This window comes from Syngnathus leptorhynchus, chromosome 9 (genome assembly GCF_054491065.1).
Source record: "Syngnathus leptorhynchus isolate UIUO chromosome 9, UIUO_Slep, whole genome shotgun sequence".
In the NCBI taxonomy this organism is placed as follows: Eukaryota; Metazoa; Chordata; class Actinopteri; order Syngnathiformes; family Syngnathidae; genus Syngnathus; species Syngnathus leptorhynchus.
The window spans coordinates 5,985,817-6,009,764 of NC_141203.1; the positions used below are offsets into that span (position 1 = coordinate 5,985,817).

General features: G+C 40.1%; 1 protein-coding gene across 1 annotated transcript in view; it reads right to left on the minus strand.

Annotated features, from left to right (window-relative positions):
- plcl1 (phospholipase C like 1) overlaps positions 1-23,948 on the minus strand; it is a 38,276-nt gene that overhangs the window by 13,559 nt on the left and 769 nt on the right. The window lies entirely within an intron of this gene.

A 23,948-nucleotide genomic window follows, 5' to 3' on the forward strand; every position in this document is an offset into this window, starting at 1 on the left:
CTTGGCTCAGTAAAGGTTGGGGGATTCACTGATTGAGACTCTATGGTTCAAGTGACAACCTTTAGATTTGTTTGCTCCAATTCGGATGTGGGTCACAGGCTATAGCAACGTAAACAAAAGGAAAAATGCAATAAAACAATACCTTCGGATAGAATTAGAAATTAGCCCCCCACCAAATTTGGATTAAAAACAGATGAGCACTGGATATCTGTGAGTCCAGCAGATACCAAAGATTAATCGATAGAAAAAAACATTTGTTGCTTTAGCATGAGCACATTACATTTCCAGTCGGAAAAACTGGCAACAGATGTACCATGTATGTACTGTATGAATGTATACAAAAGTGTGTGTGTGTGTGTGTGTGTGTGTGCGTGCGTGCGTGCGTGCGTGCGTGCGTGCGTGCGTGTGTGTGTGTGTGTGTGTGTGTATGTGTGAAATGTCAGAAAAGACCATCACACTGGGTCATGAATTTAAAAATAGGTTGATAAACACACCCCGCTCACATGTCAGCACAGTGCACTTACAATCACCCTCCACCGAGACATTGATTGACAGCTCCATGGCAGCATGGCGAGCAAACGTCAGTGCTTTGACAAGCTTCATCAGCGATGCGGTGAGAAAGTGTCAGCCGAGGGACCTGCTAATAACTGTTCGTATAGTAGAAGGCGCAACGGCTTCCCTTGCATAAGTAACTTCTTGTATTGTCATCAAACCCATGATGACGCTGTCAAAGAAGCGTCATTTGAACATGATACTTTATTACGGTTGTTTGGTGCGATACGCAACAAAACCGAATTTGTTTTGCTTTTTTTCCACAACATAAGCGAATGTACAGGCCCGACGTGAAACTGAATAAATCGTGCATTTGTATGTAAGTTAGATTGGAGTCTATGTGAAGAGGTGTGTCACAAACAGACCTACATACCAAGGTAACCTGACATTATCATCACCATCAATAATGTAATGTAAGGGAATGCAAGGGAAGCCAATGAGGGCAACCTGAGAGCTGAAAAATCTGCTTGGGTGCATCTGTGCTATAAATTGGAATTGTTGGTGTATTCGGCCCACTCTTGAATACATAGCTGTTCAAATTCAGGGGTGTCAACCACATGGTAGTTGGAATCACAGTTACGGTATAGGAAGAAAATGCAAAAAAAAAAAAAAAAATCCTGCTTATCTGTAACTGATTTAAAAATATTTACATGAAAAACTTTTTTTTAAGAAAACATAAATAGTTTGTCCTCTTTTTTGGGTAATGGATGATGTAGACAATGGCAACAGTCATTTTATTATTATTTTTAGCATTATGCAATGAAGCCTGCTAGACACCAGCAGAGATGGCACCAAAATTTGTATTACACTTTGCAGATGTACTTATGGTAAAGTTCCGACTCGGGGTTTTATTTTATTTTTTTCATCCTCTTATTCTTACTTTTCCTGATTCAGTCCCCCACCCTCAGCCTTTGCTCCACTTCCCATCTGCTCACTGACTTTTTCCTCCGGGCAGCGACTAAGCCGTGAAGCCAACGATCGAATAGCAGATGAACAATCCAAACAGAGTGTCATCAGAGGGTAAAGGGGGGGGGGGGGGGGGGGGGGAGAGGAGGAGGGGAGTGTAAGAGTGGATTAGAACACATAGATGGCCTCTTGGAACAAAAGCCGAGTGATGTATTAGAGATTTTGCCAGCCCCTGCTCACAGTTTCCTGGATGGCGTTGTGTGTCGGGCACGTCAATGTAAAAAATATGTGAGACAACACACACATATATACACATACAGAAGGCACACTCTGGATTATCAGCCTACAAACCCTCTCAAACATCCGAGGGCCTCAGCATCATCAGAGCAACCAGGCCACACATGCTCGGTCCACCTAAATACTCGCTGACCTGCTTTCGCTAAGCGCGTCTGTCCAGCCCCGTCTGGTCAACTTAATGAAAAGACGTTTTCTGGAATGTTTACGTGAACAAAAGCAAACAGCGCTCATTGATGAGGCGGGATTGGAAATCCATACGTTTGCGTAGCCAGCATCGAAGTTGATGCTGATGTTTACCTCGCATGCCAAGTCGTGATCAACCATGTGAGCTTGAAGGTCTCGCAGAACCTTTGCGGCTCGATAATTGTTTGAGTTTTGTTTATGTTTCTGTTGTCGCTACTTGTTGCAAAGCTGCTGATCAATAACAGATGCTTTGGAATCCTTTTAGGTCAGTATCATGAATACTAAGAATTGACATGTTGCAAACCTTTTTTTTTTTTTACCTTTATCGCATTCTTGAAATACATTTAAACTTATTATAAGTGTTTCTTCTGTGTTCTCACTCTCGTTCAAACAGTGGCAAAAAAGTCACAAAGCATGATTGCTTTGAATTGTTGTTTTCTGGGCATGAGCAGAAATTAAAATCCTGAAACCTCAAAACTGTAAAGTAGACGTGCCAACCACTATCTTGCCGTGCTGCCCAGAAAGAATATAAATTGGACCTAATTAAACAGCGTAGCTAATTGTTCTAATGAAGGATGAAAAATTGTCCATCGTCTTGAATGCGGTAGATAAAAAGACACGGCAGCAGAAGGCAAGCATGAATTGCTGTCAAAATAAATAGAGAAAAGGACAATGGGTCATTGTAGTGTACATGGAGCAGGTCTGGACAGCAGCTGGCTCTTCACAGTCACGTGACATACAGGCATTCAGACGTGCCTTGTTATTTTACAAAATTACTTTACCGGTGGGGAAAATAATTTGAATTGGACTGAATGAAAGCTTGGCAACAATAATGAAAAAAAATGACAAAATAATAAAATTGTGTTTACTCACAATAACCTTCAACACTCAATTTAAATGAACTGGAGGAGCCCAATGAAACATTCATGTGAAAATCCATTTACACCTGTGGCACGCACACACAAACACCTATACTTCAATTTCCATTCATTGACCTAGTAACTAGTTAACCTTGTGCATAAATCACACACATGACTGACACGCCCCTCGTAAACACCTGGCCGTTGCGTGATTCTGCTCCCAATCGGATCTCATGATCTGATGCCATAAATCCAGCTACTGATCCGCAGTCACACTGGCGGCAGATTAACTCAATAGATTACCGCTCGAGGCGGCTGCTAATCCAGTGCTACCGTGTATGCATGCCACCAACGTAGCATAGTGAGCCGTGTGACAATGATGTTTTGTTTTGATTGACATCTGGAAATTCGTATGACAATTTCTGGTTAAAATATTAGGAACAGCTCTCTGTATGGAACACGATAAACCACGATTGTAAAAGATTGTTGACATGAATAGATTTCCGTCAGTTTTAATAAAACAGAGTATTATTAGCTTTGTAAAGGCACACAAAGGACGAGACATCAGCTCTCCTTCATGTCTACAATATTTATCTTCATCTACTTCCCTCTCTTCTTGTTACTACTCAAGAACGGTGGTCGCCCCCGACAACCGCCTCCACCCTCCACTCTGTCCTTGTAGATCAGCTCTCTGTTATTGTCTCATCCTTTCCCCTCCCTTGCCCTTTCCTTCCTCCATTACACCATTCAAACATTAACATTCTCCAGGGAGCCCCTAAAGGGGGGTTTAGCAGAAGGTCTTTTTTTTATTGTGGCCACCGGGGGGGGGGGGGGGGCTTTATCCCATGAGATGACACACTTCCAAGTCAAGAGGACAATTGTTACATAACAGCGTCAAGCTCGTCTGACTCCAGTGATATCCACTAAGTGTACACATGAGTGGCGGGACAGAGGGGAGGTTAGGATAGAGAAGATTGAAATTGGAATGAATGGTGATGAAAGCGAGGGAGGAAACGGGGCAAGATTGAGGGAGAAAATGACAGAAAGGCAGAAGATGATAAACTATCTGTTCCAAAGTACAGGAGTGCCACAATTTGGTGCAGTTGCAGGATAAGGTGCAATTACAAGTGCATTCGCACAATGAATTCATTGAGCTGAGTATGAATTAAAGCTCGCCTCAAGGGAATATAAAAATTCAAAGTCATCTGGATATGCGGCTGGAACAAGACAATGAGCTGTGCCCAACGGAAGTCTAGCTCAAAATTTGGTCTAACTGTACGCATGAGCAGTTTTCTTTTGGGGGGAATGGTATCGCTGTGTGGGGTGGTGGCTGCACTGAATACAACATGAAGGCTCTGCAGCGCGTAGTGAACACTGCTAGTAAAATCATTGGGGCTCCGCTCCCCTCCCTGAAGGACATTTACACCTCCCGTCTCACCCGCAAGGCGACCGTGATTGTGCGTGATGTGAGTCACCCCGCTCTCTCTTTGTTTGATCTTCTGCCCTCTGGGAAGAGGTACAGATGCCTGCGCTCCCGCACTACCAGACTCGCCAACAGCTTTGTACTCCAAGCTGTCAGGATCCTGAATTCTCCCCCCCCTCCACCCTCGGATGCATGAGAGAATGCCTTCCATCCCGATCATTTGTGTCAGGCTATGAGATAAATAGTGGTAGCTGATTTTACGTAATCTCAACATTACGTCTGAAATGCAGGCAGTATCGCTGTGCACAACCATGATGTGGAGGCACAGGACAAATATTTGTGTCAACATTTTTGAAATACCAGAAACCAAACACCAACCCGCGAATAGCAAAAATCCACCTATAAATAAAATTCATTCGAACAAAACATTTTTAACTCTCAAGAAACAACAAATACACAGCTAAACCCAATACTTTTGTGAAGATCAGGTTAAAGGTGGATAAAGAAGTAACCAGTTTTGATGCCGATCCCAATAAAGGTGCAGTTACACATGTTCAGTCTTGGCAGCGATGGTATGCGTTTTAAGGGTAATCTCCTCAGAGTTTCGTTAAAAAACTGAAGTCATAAGCTGGGTCGTCTATCTACTGAGAAGGAGCAGAGCAATTTAAGAGGTGCATGGAGGAAGAAGATCAAAGCTGGAATGGTGATGAAAAGAAAAAAGGAAGCAGGGCATGGTTGAAAGGGATGCTGCTCCATGTGTAGTTAGTAATTGTTTGAAGATTTACAATAGACTACATTACATAACATTACATTACATTCCGGTATCTGTCTTTTTTGAAGCCTTGGTACAGCAAGCCGAAACTAGCAATATCAGTAATTTAAAACCTCGCATATACAATTTATGAAGGTATTATGATGCTCACAGTTTGACCTAAATAACTCATTAAACATTTTACAAACCTATGAACTCAGTAAAGGTTTTTTTTTTTGGGTTCCTTCATTTATCACAGCTACTGTACATACTTGCATAACGTCACGGTTGAGTGAAACCTACGAATCTCTGTTATTTTTAGACAATGTGTCCATCTTGTCACATGACAGCCGGTGCTCGGTGAAAATAAGACAATATAAGTGTGTATTTTCCAGCTAACAATGCAGATTTCCTGGCATTCTGAACTAAACTTTCCTCAGCACTACAGAGACCAGAAGCCCTTTTAGAGCTTTCTGAGCTTTAAGGCCTTGTAAGGGCAATCGCTTCATCAATTGAGTCAAATGAGGGACAGTTAATAAGTTTGCAAACTAAAATAAAACAACAGTCCAGACTGCTATCGGAGCACTGGGTGTTTGTGTGTGGGAAGGAGAGTGCAACAAGATGAGCTGGATGAGTGCCATGTGTGCTTCAGAAAAGGAGATGTTTGCTAAATGCCTTGATGAATCTTTCACACAAGACGAGGCACAGATGAAGACAGAAAAAAAAGACTAAGAATGAAAAGCAGAAGAAAAGATTTCTTCTCGTGTTCCCTTACTCCAAAAAAAGCAAATGTTCATCATTAGCTATTCTATTTCCTCCCCCAGTACTCATTTCTCATTTCTACTTGCAATCCTTGAGCCCTCTTGAAATTGCTTTGGGTTCCTCTAAGCTATTATTTTTTAGGCCAAGGCTATTTCCCTTAGCATCGTGACACGTGGTATGAACGCCAATCATAACCAAAGCGACATCGAGATTTACCGTTTGTGAGCAAGCTATATCGGCAATTTTGAAGCGAGATTTATAATTACTGTAACATCTCTGCCCCATGTAAAATGTTAAATGATTTTATGCTTTATCAGTTTTATATTAAACTTTAACTGGAAATGACAAATGAATAGTTTTGAAGCAAGCAGGTGTGAAATTTCAGCATTTAATGGGCTTATTACTGGTCTAATGATTGCAATCATCTCCCCAAAAAAAAAAAACGTGCACTCTTCCGAGCTATGTCACAGTCACCCCCACACACCACACCGTTGATACACTTCTGGTTCCACAAATGACAAATCGCGACTGTTCCGTATCAAACTCAGAAGGACGCTCATTAATATATGCGTTGGGTAGACGTCGCTCTACATCTCCGACCTAGCTGATGTCAAGCTGTCTTTTTAGCGTGGAGGCAGATGCAATGTTGCCTCTGCTGGTTGCAACCAAGTACTGCACTATATTTTGACTCAATTGCTTCATCAACAATCACTTCCACACAATCCACAAAATTCTTAACAATCTATATCTCAATTAACTTTTATTTTTAAATACTCTGGAGGTAGTGAATGTCTTCAACAATGTGAGTGTTTCTCACTGCTGGCACTAGAAGACTGATGTCAGTCGAGCATGAAAATAATTAAAGGCTTGCATAAGGCAAATGCTTTGCTGTCCTTTTTCTTTTAAAGCCAAGCCCTCCAAAAGGCACTAATGGCAATGCTGAAAAGATATGGGAGTGTTGGGTACAAAAGAAACACAAGGGTGAAAAGGAAACCTGAACCTGCTATTATGCAAACTGTGAGGCAAACGTCTCGATGTAATAATGATATTCATGTTCCCTACTTAATCTGCGCAATAATCATCAGGCAAGGCACCGACCTCATTTCCCCTGAAAAGGAAGAAGAGCAATACTTGCTGCTGTTGTGTTCTTTACACAATGAAAAAAAAAAAGCTGAAGCTGAGGTCTTTGGTGTTAAAATGTTGGGCAAAATAAAAACAAAGTGAGACAGATGGATAAAAGATGTATTGAAGCTAACAACGAATGTGAGAAAATTTCTATTAATATAATCAAACGACTGACGTAAAGTACCGAAGCATATCAACGAGACAAACACTCATCGGAAAAAAAGAATATAATTACAAGATACACACATGACAGGACATTGAAATCCAGGTGACAGGAAGTGCAGATGCATTGACGCAGATGAATTGATGTGTGAATGGACAGATTCATTGGATGTATTCCATTCTCTGTCTTCAAACCTCACTGTTTGGGGTCTGATTAGGATTTACAAATCTGTACTTCAGCTGTCCTCACAGCTAACCTGGCCTGAGATTAGTTCCGATTAAATGCCGGGTTCAAAACTGTCCTGTGATTTACTGGAAGCTGCTCTGAGTCAATTTGGATAGAAAATGCCATTGGAAGTTCAGCGAGACTGGCACGGTCTTAATTCCCCACTCTAATCCCCATTCACACACTGCCATTGACTGGTAAGCAGTCAGCTGGGAAGAATTATCGATCATGTCAGAATTTACATGAGATCAATCGCAGCTCAATGTGTCATGTGCTCTGATGATGATTGGCAAACCAGTCCATCTAGAGTGGCATGTAGTCTGCAGGCATTTGCACGAAATCAGCTCGGATAAATTCCGGGATAAAGAAAATAGATGAATGGAGGTTTTAATTGACTTTTTGTTACGCGAGTCTTTCCTTGGTGGATGTGAACAAGTACATTATTTGCGCTCTCTGAGATTTCATCAAGGGGAGGCAAAGCTAATCAAGTAGATTTGAGTTAATCGTCTTCTCTGTTAATAAGCGCACCTCAGAGCGGGCTGCACATATGGCGTGATGGATGTAGCGGGGGAAGGGATCGGCGTGAGAAAATGATGAGAAAAGAAGGCGGGACATAGACTTGGTGGCCAAAGGGAGACATGGAAGTAGGGGACAGCCGTGCAGCAGCCGTCCATGAAATAAATGATGATAAATGCTCTTCTGTTACTACCTGAATAAATTTAGACCGCGAGACAGGAAGATAGAGCGAAAATGACTACACACTAAAGAACGTTGTGACTTATTTGCCATTTTTCACGGGCAATTACAAACAAGACTTTGAAAAGAAGCATATACAGTACTGTGCTACCTTTTTTTAGTTCACTGCATATAAATAGAAAAAAAGATAAATTAGAAAAATAAATAATAAAATAATTAAAATTTAAAAATGAAAAAATAGAAAATGTCAACGTCTGATTGATCAAAGAAAAGGTTAGCTCGGCTAGAACATGTCCTTGGCAGTGTGATGATTCACATTCAAGCTGACTTACTGCAATATTATTCACTAAATTCCATAGTTTTGCAACAACCCTCTATTGTCTTCTGCCCACACTCGGCTATTGGATAAAAAGTGTTGTTTGGCGCTGTTTGTCAGTGTCTCCATTTAACTGATGTGTTCAATTCTGAGTGAAAAAAAAAGCTCTCCAAACGGAGATGAGTTGGTTGATTGCTGGTTGTATCCTGCTCAGGTTGTGTCAAAATAAAGCCCAAAAAAAAAAAGCAAATGACACGAGTGGAAATGAACCCTCTCCTTGCGGTCTGAGCCGAAACCTCGGGAGATTAAACACTGATTGACACTTGAATGGAACCATGCGGAGAATTTTGTGTGTGTGAGAGAGAGAGAGAGAGAGAGAGAGAGAGAGAGAGAGAGAGAGAGAGAGAGAGAGAGAGAGAGAGAGAGAGAGAGAGAGAAAAAAGGTCCCAGCCAGTGCAGGCGTGTGCGCACAGGGGCCAAAACATCCTCGGGTGGCACCCAGCTGACGGCTGGTGTGGGTGATACACTAGGCTAGGGTAACACACACACACCATGCAAGCAAATGTTGACCTCCTTGACAAAAATACAACAAAATATTACATAATATAATCCGCTTATGTAACAAAAATACATACATATGCACATGCACGGGAGACAAATGCAGGAAACAAGGTCACGTAATGCAGATGAACAGTCAAACCCAAGTAAGGGTATGAAAAAACATTTGAAAATTTGCCGGTTACTATTTACTCACAAAAAAAAAAAATGAAATCATCCAACCACATGCATGCAATTTGACACCATTGCACTCACCTAAATTCTTACATCTTGTCTTGCTACAAAAGGGTTACAAAATGCCATGGCGTATTGTTCCGTCCGGGCATGTGTACGTTTTTTTTTATATATTTATATATACCCTCTGTTCCTTTATCGGGCATGCTGTCTGTTCTGTAACTACAGCTGAGAATGCTTATAGTGCCTTATTTGATTCACAGCAAAATGGTATATAAATAAATAAGGTAAGGACTATTAACTAAGACCTTGTCCTACATAAGCGCCATTATTTGTCATCGCTACGACCTCCTTATCAGCGGCAAACTCATTTGCGCTTTTTTTTGTACATGTCTTCTATCTCTTCAATGCACACGACATCTGCTATCTCTCACATGCACCATTAAACACACAAACACACATGGCACTATATATAGACAATCCTGTCCCACAGGAAGTCCCGTACGTGCCGTGTACGAGAATGCGACACGCACACATCCACTTGTACTGCAATAAAGTCCTCCTTAATAGGCATTTTGCTGGATCATTGATGACAGGTGTCATGTCACAGCAAGTCAAATATTTTATAATTACACAAAATGAAAATCAAAATAAAGTAAATAAAATGATCTTTTGAAGATGCATGATATTTGTAGTTAACCACTATAGGCACAAAGCACTTCCATGAATTTCAAAAATCAGAAAGTAAATGACGCCCCACCTATAAGGTTTACAATTGCCGAAAGATGACAGCAAAAGACATGCCACAAAATGGGGTCAAAGGAAATACTATTCGTATATTGCAAGTAAGCAGTAGATAATCTTTTTTTCTTTTTTTGCAGATATGAAACGCTCCCCCCCCCCCCCAATAAATGATGTACAGCAGATGTGTAAATGACAAACCATGAATATGCTTAAAAAGAATGAATCATTAACTTGGACGACAAGGTACAGGATCTTGAGAGTTGAGTCTTTTCACATAAACGAAACATGGATCACTATACAGCACAGGTGTCAAACCCAAGGCCCGGGGGCCAGATACGGCCCGTCACATCATTTTATGTGGCCCGCCAAGACAAATTCGTGACATTACTAGAATTGCAAATTGTCTTCATTTTTAATATCTTTTTTTTTTTTAATATCTGACCAGTTTTTACTCATCTGATTTGAAAACGAGTTATTTGTCGGTTCGTTTTGTAGCTTTTACTGTATATAATATGAGGTGCTCATACATTTATTTGGGTTGACAGTCATAACGGCCCTCCAAAAGAAGCTGTGACTACAATGCGGCCCGCAAAAAAAAAAAGAGTTTGACACCCGTGCTTTACAGTATGGTTTAATTCCGTTATTTTAATTTTTTTTATCATCCATCCAGTTTATATTCCGCTTCTTCCTGAGGCATCCTAACCACTAGCCTACACTGTTTTTAATGACCTTAGCCATATTTTTCTGGCCAGTCTCTTGAAATCGCAATATGTTCAAAGATATCCAAGTATAGAGCCATATTTTGAAAATTCCAGATTTTGCTGCGACTTCAGAGATGCACATTGTATAAAGTAATAAACTGAGTTTGAATACACAGTGTCTATTACGGTCCTAACTGATCCTCCTCTGGTGGTTTTATTTGATTCCGCCCAGTCCCGGCATCAATCTACGATCATCTACGGTTCACGCCACACTTCACTTTTAAAGCTCTCTTTTCATTCCATGCCTCCTTCCATTATTCACATTGTAGGCTCACCTCTCCTCCTCCACCTCCTGCTGCGTGCCATTCCCAGCTGGATGTAGGACGCATGGCGGGCAGTAATGAGAGTGCACAGCATTGTCTGCAGGAGGCACATATTCACTAGCCACCGTGAATCTCTGTAACCATGGAAATAACTGATACATCAGCGTCACCGTGCACAGATGTGGCACTCTCCATGCCTCACGATTTCATTTTTTGACGGCACACTAACCCAGAGCGGTAGGTAACCTGAAAGATGCATTGCCACTGTATATATCCAACTCACAGTCTTATAAATAACATTTCACATTCTTGAAATTGCAATTATAGTGGGACTTATGACCACTGATGGGACAGGTCAAAAGTGATAACTTTAACTTTCCATGATGATGGTAGATATTCGATTTCCCCCAGCTACGTGTTGCTGTTGGGCCCTTTACTAGCTGTCGCTGGTTGGTGAAGCTCCCAAGAGATGACGATAAAACTGTAAACAGATACTACGTTGGGATTTGGAGCATTCCCTAATTGGGCACCACACAAACAGGCTTGTTGAAAATAGTCATACAATGAGCCAAACATCAATTAATGCAAGAAAAAAAAACAGGGTGAATGTGCATTTGTTATATGAAAAAACTCCAAAAACATATTTGTTTGAATTACTTTACACATAAAAGATGTAGTATATGTTATAAACCATGTAGAAATTTCAATTAGAGGACACGTGCTAGGCTAAATGTTACATGAAGCAAAAATGTGAAAGTAGCACAGTGAAGTTCCATCCATCCATCCATTTTCTGAACCGCTTAGTCCCCACGGGGGTCGCGGGCGTGCTGGAGCCTATCCCAGCCATCGTCGGGCAGTAGGCGGGGGACACCCTGAACTGGTTGCCAACCAATCGCAGGGCACACAGAGACAAACAACCATTCACACTCACACTCACACCTAGGGACAATTTGGAGTGCTCAATCGGCCTATCAAGCATGTTTTTGGGATGTGGGAGGAAACCGGAGTGCCCGGAGAAAACCCACGCGGACACGGGGAGAACATGAGAACATGCAAACTCCACACAGGGAGGGCCGGAGGTGGAATCAAACCCGCACACTCCTAACTGTGAGGCGGACGTGGTACCCACTACTCCACCGAGCCGCCCACGGTGGAGTTGTTACTGCTAATGTTTTTTCATTAAATATTGCATGCAAATGCCAAATGTTGACTATTTGTTACTTGCATGAACACATTGAAAGGAAACTAACCATATTTTACTTTTGATGTTAATAATTTGTTATTTTGTTCTACAATAATTTAACAAAACACACCTTTGTTAATCCATCAACCATTTGGCAGGTTAATGTTTTGTTTTTTATACATAATGTTTTGCTTGTATTTGGGTAGTTGTACTCATTGTTTGGACGTCCTTTTTGATAAAAGTACTTCTATTGGTTTCGCTTCTATTCGCTCTCTCTCTCTCTCTCTCTCTCTCTCTCTCTCTCTCGCTCTCTCTCTCTCTCTCGCTCTCTCTCTCGCTCTCGCTCTCGCTCTCGCTCTCGCTCTCGCTCTCGCTCTCGCTCTCTCTCTCTCTCTCTCTCTCTCTCTCTCTCTCTCTCTCTCTCTCTCTCTCATTTGTGTAGGAAAGCTTCCATTTTTTCTCTGCCTACCTCTTTGAGTTTGTTTTTGTATTTATTTACATGAAACTTTTGTTGTTGTTGACTTTTGTTGATTAATTTAGTTCAATAAATTCTGCTCTTGCTCTATTTTGTAAGTCTGTTTTGGGGTTGTTTGTCTTCTCTGAACTTTCTATAGTGGTGCAAAATGAATTGAAAACTGTGCATTCAAGCTGTGGCCTTGAGAAACTTGTAGGCGGCGCTTTCAGCAGAGAACCTATATCCTCATTGTTGGTTGAAGCAATTATAGAAAAAAAACAGAAACGTTTGAAATGTCTATTCATCATTGGGATCAGTGATGTCACGATCACAGTATGCATGTTTGCTCCAGGTTAAGTTCGACAGTAAACAAGCAACTTGGTGAATAACATGATGCTGCTCTTTGCTTCGACTGCTCAACAGCACCGACATCTCGATTGAAAAAAAAAAAAACGGGGCTGTCAAAATGCTGCCCTTTAAGGTGCAAAAAAAAACAAGCACCCCGCAGCCGTCAAGCAGCAACAGTCAAATAGTGCTGACATTTGCCAAAATGATGCAGCCATCAGGCACTGATATTTTTTCCTTTAATGAATGTCATGGCTAAAAGGCTGAAAACATTCCACAACATTCCTGGCAGGGTCACCCATGGCAAAAAGGTCCTATAATAGGGATTAGCCAAAATACGGTTAACATCCCCTTTATGGTGAGTTATAATATCGCAGCACATTTTCCCTTGCCCAAACGTGGGTCACCCTGCCCCCCCTCTGGAGCCAGGCCTGGGGGCGGAGCTCATTGGCGAGCGGTTGGTGGCTGGGCTTACACCCTTGGGGGCCGACCGGGACCTGGCCGACTGAGATTGCATTGAAAAATGTCAACTACATACTCCATCGAGCAGCTCGTATGAAAGGATTTGAGAAAAACTGGAACTGAGTCATTCATAAGAAAAAAATTGATACAGGTCTTAGATACAAGTCGCAACTCCTTAGATGGGGAGAAATTTTACTGTACTGATTTACAGTTAAATCCATTTCATTATTGAATTTAACGGTGCAACATTCTTCTTCATCGTTTGGTGTTCAATCTGCCTTTTGCGTTGGATTTTTATGAAATACTATGCAGTGAGATGTTTTGGTTTTTTTTTACTTAAAAATAACTGACACTTCTAAATGACTCGCATGGAAAAACACCAATTTATGGTAATAGATGTGTGTGTTCGATATTCCTAAATCTGATTTTCAGATAAGACCGGACACCTCCCTCATCACCTGAAGATTAATAACCTATAACGCATATTAACACGTCCATCAGGGAGACACAGCAGGCTAACAAGCTCAGGGATATGTCACCTTGGCCCGTCCATCTCTGGTTACACAAACTCCCCGTGTTATTTATTTTAATAGGACGTCTAGACAAAGACGTCCTACAGCTAGAAACATGGGGAGAATGGATGAGATAGGAGAGAAAATATGAATCAATCAATGGACAAAAAAACTGACAATACTAGCAGTTTATGTCAAACAATATGATATTAACAAACAGAACAAAAATGACAAACAAAGCAATGAAGTGAGGCCATTTAAAGATCATGAAAACAAAAAACAACAAATAATAGACCAAGATTGATCATTTCTAAATGTTTTCCATCATTAATGTAATACGTACATCTTTTTAAAATGGCAAGTTATTGATAAATAACTGAAATAATACGATTGCACAAGTGTGCACACCCTCTTATAACTGGGATGTGGCTATGGTCGGAATAAATCAAATCACATCCACATTTGTGTAAAATGAGAGCCAGCACACATATGGTAGTTCCTCTAATTAACCCCAAATGAAGTTCTGATGTTTCAGTAGGCTTTTCCTGACTTTTTCTTTCTCAAGTAGAAGACTTTACGCTAATACTGACTGGTATGTGGGGCTGATCACCATTCCTTCCACTTTGAGAAAGGCCCCTTTTCCAGCTGAAGAAAAGCAGCTAAAAAAATGATGCATGCTGCCACCACTATGCTTTATTGCATTTTTACCAAACATACCATTTTAAATTGTGGCCAAAAAGTTCTGTTTTGTTTCAATGTACCATTTATTTTTTTTCTCGTTTGGGACAAATCACAAAGATTTTCTTGAAATGCTCATTTTTTAAATTCAATACACAAGGCATAAAAGTTCCTTTCAATATAAAATCTCAGTGGGAGTGTTATACAAGTCCAACAACATTAGAAGCAAAGAAATCTCATAAAACATCAGAAGCAATGATTGGATAAAAAAAATTTCCATGATTTTAGTTGAATGGCCCTCAAAAGACTTTCAAGGGGAGAAAAAAAAGTTACCAATCCCTAAGAAAAAAACACTTATGCGAGAGTAGCAATGCCATAATAACAAACAAGAATGGATGGGAAACGTAAGCTTTTTAAGACAAGCCGAGGCAGGGATAGAGAGTGGCGCGAAATAAATCAAGCGAGGCTGCAAAGAAGTGTGAGTGAAATATTTACAGTGGGTTGGAATAATGGAAACAGAGGGGGACAGAGTGGAAAAACATCTGGTGAACAAAGCAAACCATATTGTGCATCCAATATTTACTCATTATAACTTCATTATCCTTATGATTAAATCATATTTCTTTAACATCAACACACACAACTGCCGGTTGCATAACGTGTTGTTATAATAAGTAGTGGCAATTGGAATATCACACAATTTGTTACTGTATGTCACAAACACAAAATTGAAATCACACTTACTGCCATGTGTTGCCTCGTTTTTGGAGGAACACAATAACCTGCTGCCAGATAAAGTCATTTGCGACAAAAAAAAAAAACATTGAAATTCCAGGTTACAGACAAACACACTTGTGATTTCATAAAAGTGAAGCTGAAAATGCACACAAAAGATTCTGCAGTGACAGCAGACTAACATCTATTAATCCAGAAATTTACACATTTTTAACTCTATTATTCATGTCTCTTTATTCAATTTAAGAGGTACTGTCCTTGGTAATCTGGTTTTCCTACGTACTGAAAGATTTTGTGATAAACTCCTCCTTTCATGCTTCACCAAATTTGACTTTTGTTTCCAATTGTGTGACAAAGAAAGAAGCTAAGAAAAAATGACAAGACCGCAATACATGATTCACAACAGAAATAATTATCTTCACCTTCCACCGACATCACTTGCCACCTACAATGAATGTCCTTTTTTTTTTTTTTTTTTTTTTTTACACTAAATGAATAATGCATAAGAAAAAGAACACAGCATATAATTCAAACCACAAAAAGAACACAGCACATAATTCTAACCACAAATTACCTTCACCTTTTGGGTGCATACTATTGTAAACCTGGGCTGCTATTCAGTGTCATCTTTTTCCTCAAACACAACGATAATATTGCTTTACCATAAACAGGCGAGCAAGTGAACTAATGGCTACACATTAGCAAAATGTTTTGAGACTATGCACTGTACAAGTGACCTTCCTAACCCTGCATGTGGCCACCGTTTGACTTCATGCTAATAAGCCTCGCATGTTCCCATGAGCACAGCGGGATGCTTTGCATGGAAGGCATCCCTCCTGCGGTTATAAAATGAACACACACTATGTAAATAAAAATGACATGTCACCAATAATCTAGTCAGGGGTCGTCAGATAATCTGGGCGATACTCTTGACATGCTATCAATAAAGTGCTTACGACTCCCCTGTGTCAAAGTGCAAGGGGTGAACTCTTGCTTGAGCCTTAGTGAGACCAACATAGCAAGAGAGTCTACTAATAGAAAAGGATTAATGACAAAACCCATTACACTTCTCTTCGTCTTCTTGACAACGGTCGCTTTGGAAACCATTTACTTGGTAGAAAGTAATGGAAATCCACTGAGTCCATTCCAGGCAAGCATTGAAGCCTCCCAGAAGATAAGCATGGAGGCACACGTTGGTTAGAAAGACAATTGGAATGCAAAATCATTACATATGACTGTAGCTTGAATTCTCAACAAGGAATTCATTTATAACACACATCATCTATCTGCTGATAAAAAGAAAGGCATATAGTTCTCCAAAATGTTCTTTTCTCATTAGAGGACGCCGCACCCGACAGCTAAGTGCGGCAAAGCATCATTTAGAGGGACAGCCACTATTCAGGGAAATATCGCAACTCAAAATGTGTGTGGTTGCTGATTAGAAAACAAATTCAGAAACTGACTGGGTCTGCAGTTAATGCATGCTAGCAAGACTAACTATATAAGATTTTTAGGTATATTTATGTTGGCACAACAGCCAACAGTCAGACAAAAAAAAAAAAAAAGTAATGACAACATAACTTGAAGGTGTGGTTCAAAACAAGTTGAGTTGTTTTCTTAACTGGAACAACAGGACTGTCATTACTTGCAGACAAAGTTTACTGTCATCAAACACGCTCTTATGCAGAAACATAAATGATGTCACAAAAGCCATTCATGTCGTACTAATTGGAAAAATGGAACCATCATGCATGACATCACCCTATTTTATGAGTCCCACTATATTTTTGGGGGCTTTTTGCATTACTTTTTCTGTAAGGAGAGAAAGAAAAAAAATAGTACAAACTATATGAAAAAAGGCAAAATGTAAGGTCAATATGTTCCAATCCAAACAAGTAGTAACTTTTTTTTTAATTTTTCAATTTATCGGGTGAGACACTGGGACTCACTACAGCAAAAGCCCGTTACATCATCTACTCGCGCGCGCGTGTTTGTGTGCGTGTGCGAGTGCGTGCGTGCTCATTGCGCGTGCGTGCGTGCTTTGAGACTTGCCCTCCAGGCTAAAGCTGGAAACGACAAAACAAGCCGACATGCAGTCTCTAGAGTTTCCCTTGATCTATCCAACCCGAGTTTAATACTACACACACACACACACACACACACACACACACACACACACACACACACACACACACACACACACACACACACACACACACACACACACACACACACACACACATGTGCCAGTTTGTTGTCCACTCTCCTCCTTCAGATCCACACAGACAGAGAAGGAAAGTATGTTTAAGATGGTGGTGGTGGCAGCAAGGACACCATGAGATGTGTTTACACAAACAAAGTGGGCAGGACAGGAAGTGATATGTAGATAAACAGCTTGTTGTCTCTCAGCTGTCCTTGCCGGATTCCAACCTCAACTTTTTTTTTTTTTCCCAAATCCTCTTTTATGCTTTGGTGTTTTAATTCCACATTGCGAGCGAGGGAGGAGTGAAGGTCAACTTTATAACGCCAACATAATTCGCATTAATGTCCTAATAGAAGACAGAAAGACTCCCAGCCTCAGTTTCCTGCACACATGATTAAAAATCATCTGCTTGCATAGCAAAAATGTCATCACATTAACAGATATAGACAAAAATGTTCTGGTTTGGAAGATGATCTCCAAGTGCCCACTTCGCAGTGGAGAAGGTCTGCTTGCAATCTCTTATAAGCATACTCCAAAATATCAGTTTCTGCTTCCACCGTGTAAAAGAAAATGTGCGTTTCTCTCATCAAGTTTAAAGTGAATGGGCCATGAAGCTAGTCAACTGTGTTCACGCCCACAATGGCGCAGTGACAAATAAACATCTTAGAACAAGCACATTAATTAGAGAACTAGGTGAGCGAGACAGGAAAAACAAGTGTCCCCAAAAAAAATGTCCAAGTTACAATTGTAATTGCAATCAATGAATGACATTAAAACTGTCACGCAAAAAAATATATTTAGAATCGCGCTTAAACTGTCATCATGTCAAATTTGCATGAAGCGAACCAGTTGGGGATGTGAAGAGGGACGGTGCATGCAGGTGTCCTGTGATTATGTAAAATGATGTCCTCATAGATCACAGAAGATGCTTTGTCCCCAACAATCAGCAGCTGTGATGAGCTGATGTGACCGCACCAGCAGCGGCATGATACCACCTCACAGTGGACTCTCAGTGGCCAGCATTGCTTTGCATACACACACACACACACACACAATCACACACAGGGGTAAACAAATGATTGTTCTCTGCTTGGCACCACGGGAGAGGATATGAGAGTTTGAATGGACACTACAAAGTGAGAAAAAGGAAATAAAGGCACTGTTCACGTTTAAAAGAAAATCAGAATTTGGACCAAAAAAATAAAACAGGCAAGCCATGTTTTAAATGGAGAAGCACATGCTGAGAAAATGAAAGAAAGAAATTCAGTACCTCAAATAAACTCCTTTTGTGTACTTGACATGCAATTCCAACTCTGATTGCATGTATTCACTTGTTGCTTGGAGGTTTAATGATTGATTTTGTGGGAAATGAGGCAAAAGTAGGGACATTTAAACTACAAATGAAACAAGCTTTGGAAACATCACAGGCAATTTAGAGCCAATAATAAACTCAAAATACCTGCATTAAAGAAATTTTCTGTTTAAATTCAAAAACTAAAATCCAGGAAACCCACAAAACATCCTGGATGTGTTTTCAAAAATATAAAGGACAGCATGTCCGCTTTGTTTGATTTTTTTGGGGGGGTTTTCAAATGAATTTTGTTTTCAATGAGTCTAAATTCACCAAAGACAATTTAGACTTCTGGTAATTTAATATATGGCATATTATGGAGTTCTTTTTTTTTTTAGGGGGGATATAATTTTTTGTAGAAATCTTAGATTTTTACATTCAAGAAAAAAAAAAGTCTATTGATGGTGATGATATGCAGTGTTGTCTCCTACTCTACCACGTGATTCATATCTCAGAGATTCAAAATGTTCCTCTACTCTTTTCATGTTTTTTCCCAAAATTGTCACGCGCCTGCAAGCCAGGGGCCCACGCCACATCTTGCCAGATGGCGTCACGATGCATGATGCTTCCATGATCATAACGCCTCCGCCCGCGCCGGCATGATGTCATCAATGTCACACTGCCCTCCTTCCACTTGCATGAGCTGGTGACATTTGAACACACACTCGTTCCTCGGGATCCTCGAGTGACTCAACAAAAAAAAACGAAAAAATTATTGGATTACTATTAGGGCTTTTTAGTTCAGTCTGGATCTTATATTTGTCTTAATCAACACACTATTGCACAATCACCAGTATCGTGCCCTAATTCTTGTTAATCCCACGCTATCAGTAGTCATCACCATATTTGCAGGCTGGCCGTTTATACGCAAAGGCGGCGAGCTAATTGAATGATGCTTCGCTGGCTCACATTAATATCGTAGGCTGAAGCTGAGCTGAGGTGTTTAACCTGATTGAAATTAATTAATATTCCAGTGCCATTTATATGAGGCGAAACGGCGGAATTTCCATCTGTCTTTCACATCCTGTGTGGGGTTTTTTTTCTTCTATATAGCATTGCTCTGTGAATTTTAGAAACAGTTTAGTCTTTACTAAAACTAACATTTATGATTTGGTGAAACTCAAGCAACAGTCTTTTGCCGCATCAGAATTCTCTCGCTCATTTTGTATCATGGAGAACTGAATTGGAACATTTGATGGAAACGTTGAGTGGTTTCTAGCGGCGTCGGCCATGTGACACAGACAGAAACAGCATGTACTCGAACACTAGAAGGTGTTCATAATTCATCTGAGTTACGTAAGATCATAATAGTGTTAAAACATTCAGGAGAGTCTGAGTCAGAGTTGAGAAGGTTAGAGCACTTTTGCCCCCGAAGAAACCGATTGCAAACATTGTCAAAAAAATTCACGAGATTTCTTAATAATATTCCGTTCTTCTTTTCCTTGCCAACAATGACATTCATGGGGAGTGATGATGTCATAGCCACTTCAGACAAACTTTATTCGAAGCCACTTGCTGAGAGGCATTTAAGTAGCACGAATAACAACAAAACAAGACTCCGGTGCAGATTAAACATAACCAGAACATGCTGTTAAAGTTCATGATGATGATGATAATGATAATTGGGAATGCTACTCGCCTCCGTGTTCTTTTGCTCAATGCGCAATCACCACATCCATGCAATTTAACGAGATTCCCTTTAATTTCCTGTGTTTATGTTCTAAAAGCCGAACAAACACGCGTGTGTGTGTGTGTGTGTGTGAGAGTGTGTGTGTGTGTGTGTGTGTGTGTGTGTGTGTGTGTGTGTGTGTGTGTGTGTGTGTGTGTGTGTGTGTGTGTGTGTGTGTGTGTGTGTGTGTGTGTGTGTGTGTGTGTGTGCGTGCATGTGTAGGCATCTCAGACGCACGGGTCGTCAAAGTAATGCGAAACCAGCCAAGAAGAGATTTTCCCTGAATTGCAACCGGTCCTCCTCAACAGATTTCCTTTAAAGGGCAACCGCACACATTGGAGGAACATCCGAGTAGACGTGTCTTTTAAAAAGACATTTTAGAACTGATGCGCTAAAAATAACCCAACATGTTGGGCCGAACCAGCCAGTGAGAAATGGAGACCAGTTCTGGGTGTGTTGGGTTGGGATTGTAGAGCCACAAATGGGTTAAATGTGATCTTGCTTTTTAGTCAAACAGTCACTCCAAAGGTGATGTAAAATATAAATCATTATAAATATTAAATTATAATAATAATCTCACGGTTGATGCTATTTGATCTGACCACCATCATAAGTTCACACTGACAACGGGGAAATCATTTTCTAGATATCACTCATAACATATATAAATGTATATATATTTATAAACTAAATATAATGAAAATAGGTATTAAATTACTAAACCAAACAACAATTATTCTCAATTGGTTTATTCGTCTGCAAATTATGTGAGAATAAACTACCAGCCCTGGTTGCACCTTTTCCAGACATTGCAATGGCGCTCTTCCAAGAACCTTGTCACCGGTTCATGACTCCTCCCATGCATCCTTCCAACTTCCTCAACTGGTTTCCCTCCAAAGCAGAGGCACAAAGCACGCCGTGTGCCAGCTGCATGTGATCTACCGTCGACAGTGAGACTGCAAAAAATGGCCATAACGTCATTTTTGTTTTGGGAGATATTTCTTTATAATTGGTCTGTTTGTCTTGAACTTTAACATACATAAGTATGTAAACGCATTTCCTGTTCAACCAAAGTGGTTTGATTCCTTAAATGACCTTGAATGCATGTTTTTTAAATAAATTTATTTTAAAAATAAATAGTCTCAATCTGAAACTGATTTGATCTGATTTATGTAAAAAAAAAAAAATCAAAGTGACAAAAGAAACAAACTTATCATCTGAATCAAGTTTTAAAAAGTCAATAAAATAAAAAATAAAATAAAATGAGTCTGGGAATGGGACTAGGTCAAAGTCTCCTACTGACAGTGATGTGACGCAGTCACACCTCTCAGTGGGTCCCGACGGGACGGCGTTGTCACAGATGACCGAACCCATCACTGACATGGCGCCTGTCATCCGCCACCTCCTGTCAGCAGAGCGGAGACAGAGCGATCTGTTCATCTGGTTCTTGCAGATGGACAGGTCGCTATCATCGACCATTAACGGGAAATATGGACACCAATGTTTGCTTTTCTTGTGCAATGAGCCGAGAGTAAAACCCGGAGTAAAAGGAGTCATCATCATAAACTGATTTTTTATCAATTTCACATGCTTACAAATGGTGTGGAATAGTTGTGAAGTGTCATCATAACAACTCAAGAAGCTATCATGGAGTTCTCTCCTTGGCAGCAACCAGCAGAGGGCACAGTCAGTTCAGGCTCAAATAGTTTACGTCCTCAACAGACCATCAAAATTTCCTGCAGCAATTTTCACACTGCTTTTTTACACGAGGTTTTTCGATATAGATGGGACCATCACAGAATAGATGTTGGCAATTTACCAACTTTAGAGCAGTCTAGCAAGCCAAAGTACCAATACTGGCCTGTAAGAGGCACTACGACGTAGTAGTGGTAGAAGCACGACAAGAAGAAATACAAAAAGCTGGGATGTTTTTTTTTATCTTGTCTTGGTATTTCATGACCTCAAGGGTTCTGCAGCAAGACAATGATCCAAAACACACAACTTCAGAATGTCTTAAAGCTTTTAGAGTCTCACTATCAAATTGTGATGACTCAATATCAAAAAGTAAAACTTAAATCAACAATATTAAGTTCCCTGCAATTAGTTGGCAACCCTTCCGAGGTGTAAGCCTCTACTTGCCTAAATTCAATGGAAACGACTTTCTTCAAATGACAAGCCATTCATCTGAAGCCACTTGTGGTGACATGTATATCTCTTGTGTCCTGCTTTGAGCGGTGCTACGTGAGCCAAGCGCACACTTTCTGACAAATGAAGCCGAGACATCAAATGTAATGATGGCCAAACATGATCCTTGTGCTCACTTCTTCGCCTTGCTTTTTACTCACCTGCAACCCGAGCACAGGTGAGCATGGAAAAGCATGAGGTCACCTGTACAGGGGTGAGAGCTTTGGAACTGGACCATCCCAACATAACCGTAACCAGAGGTGGCCCCGTGGGCAATAAGATCATTTGATAAAATGCGTAAAACATATAAAGCATCAAAGGCACACATTGTAAAAATCAAACATAATAAATTATTGAGCTGTGCTTGCAAAATGGTGGTGGTGTATGAGGAAAAAAAATCTTCTCTTAAAAGGAAACTTTAAATAGAAAATTCTTTCTTTTTGGACAACCCTCTATATTCTTCTCTTTGTTACATTATTACAGTAACTTGAACAGTAGTTGGATTTCTGTTATCCATCAATTTGTTGTGTACTGTGTATTTAATATGCGTTGATAATAAAATGTTTATGTGGTTTTACAGTAAAAACGCCCCTCTATGGTAAAATGTAACTACAATGTGGTCTGCAACAAAAAATTAGATAACACACCTGGACTCTTTGTATCTTCTTTCTGTCCTTATAAAACACATACAAGTTGGAATTATGTTTTATTTTTTAATTCAAGTATGTTGTGTCTTTGGCCAGTCACTGTCCAATAATATATTTCTGCTTTTTTGTTTTATTTTAGATGTTTCCCAAACACTGAAAATAGTATCCGTGATAAAACTGGACATATAAGTTTATTAGGTGTTCTCACTCAGTACAATAAATCATATATCATCATGTCTTGGGCATTTGGGGTCTTACATCGGTTTGCAGGTGGCCCTACTTGCAAACCCAGGGGGTTCCTAAGCACCTTAATCACTCTACCTGTTACCATGTTATCATTATCACTGTGCAATAAATAACTTTACTCGTGGTAGTATAAATGTCACCCGACATGTGGTATTATGTGCTTTTCATAAGATTGCAAAAGTATGTTTTATCTTAGCACCTGTCACTGTCCATTTAAATGCATGTATTTGCCGTTTTGAAGGTCTTTTCATTTGTATCCAAATAAGATTTTTTTTTTTTTTTTGCACAACAAATCGTGTGTGCTTTCTATAGACAGCAACAATGTGTTGTCAGTCTTTAAAAAAAAGCATATCGTGTATTCCCCTGATTTCTTTTAATAATTTTATTTATTTCAAAATGAAGATTTTTGGGAGTGGGAGGTCTAAAAACAATTGCAAAGCATGAAGATATTTCTTGAAGACATTTTTATGTATTTACTTACTACCAGAAATGACAGCCCGATATTAAAATAGGTCAGAGG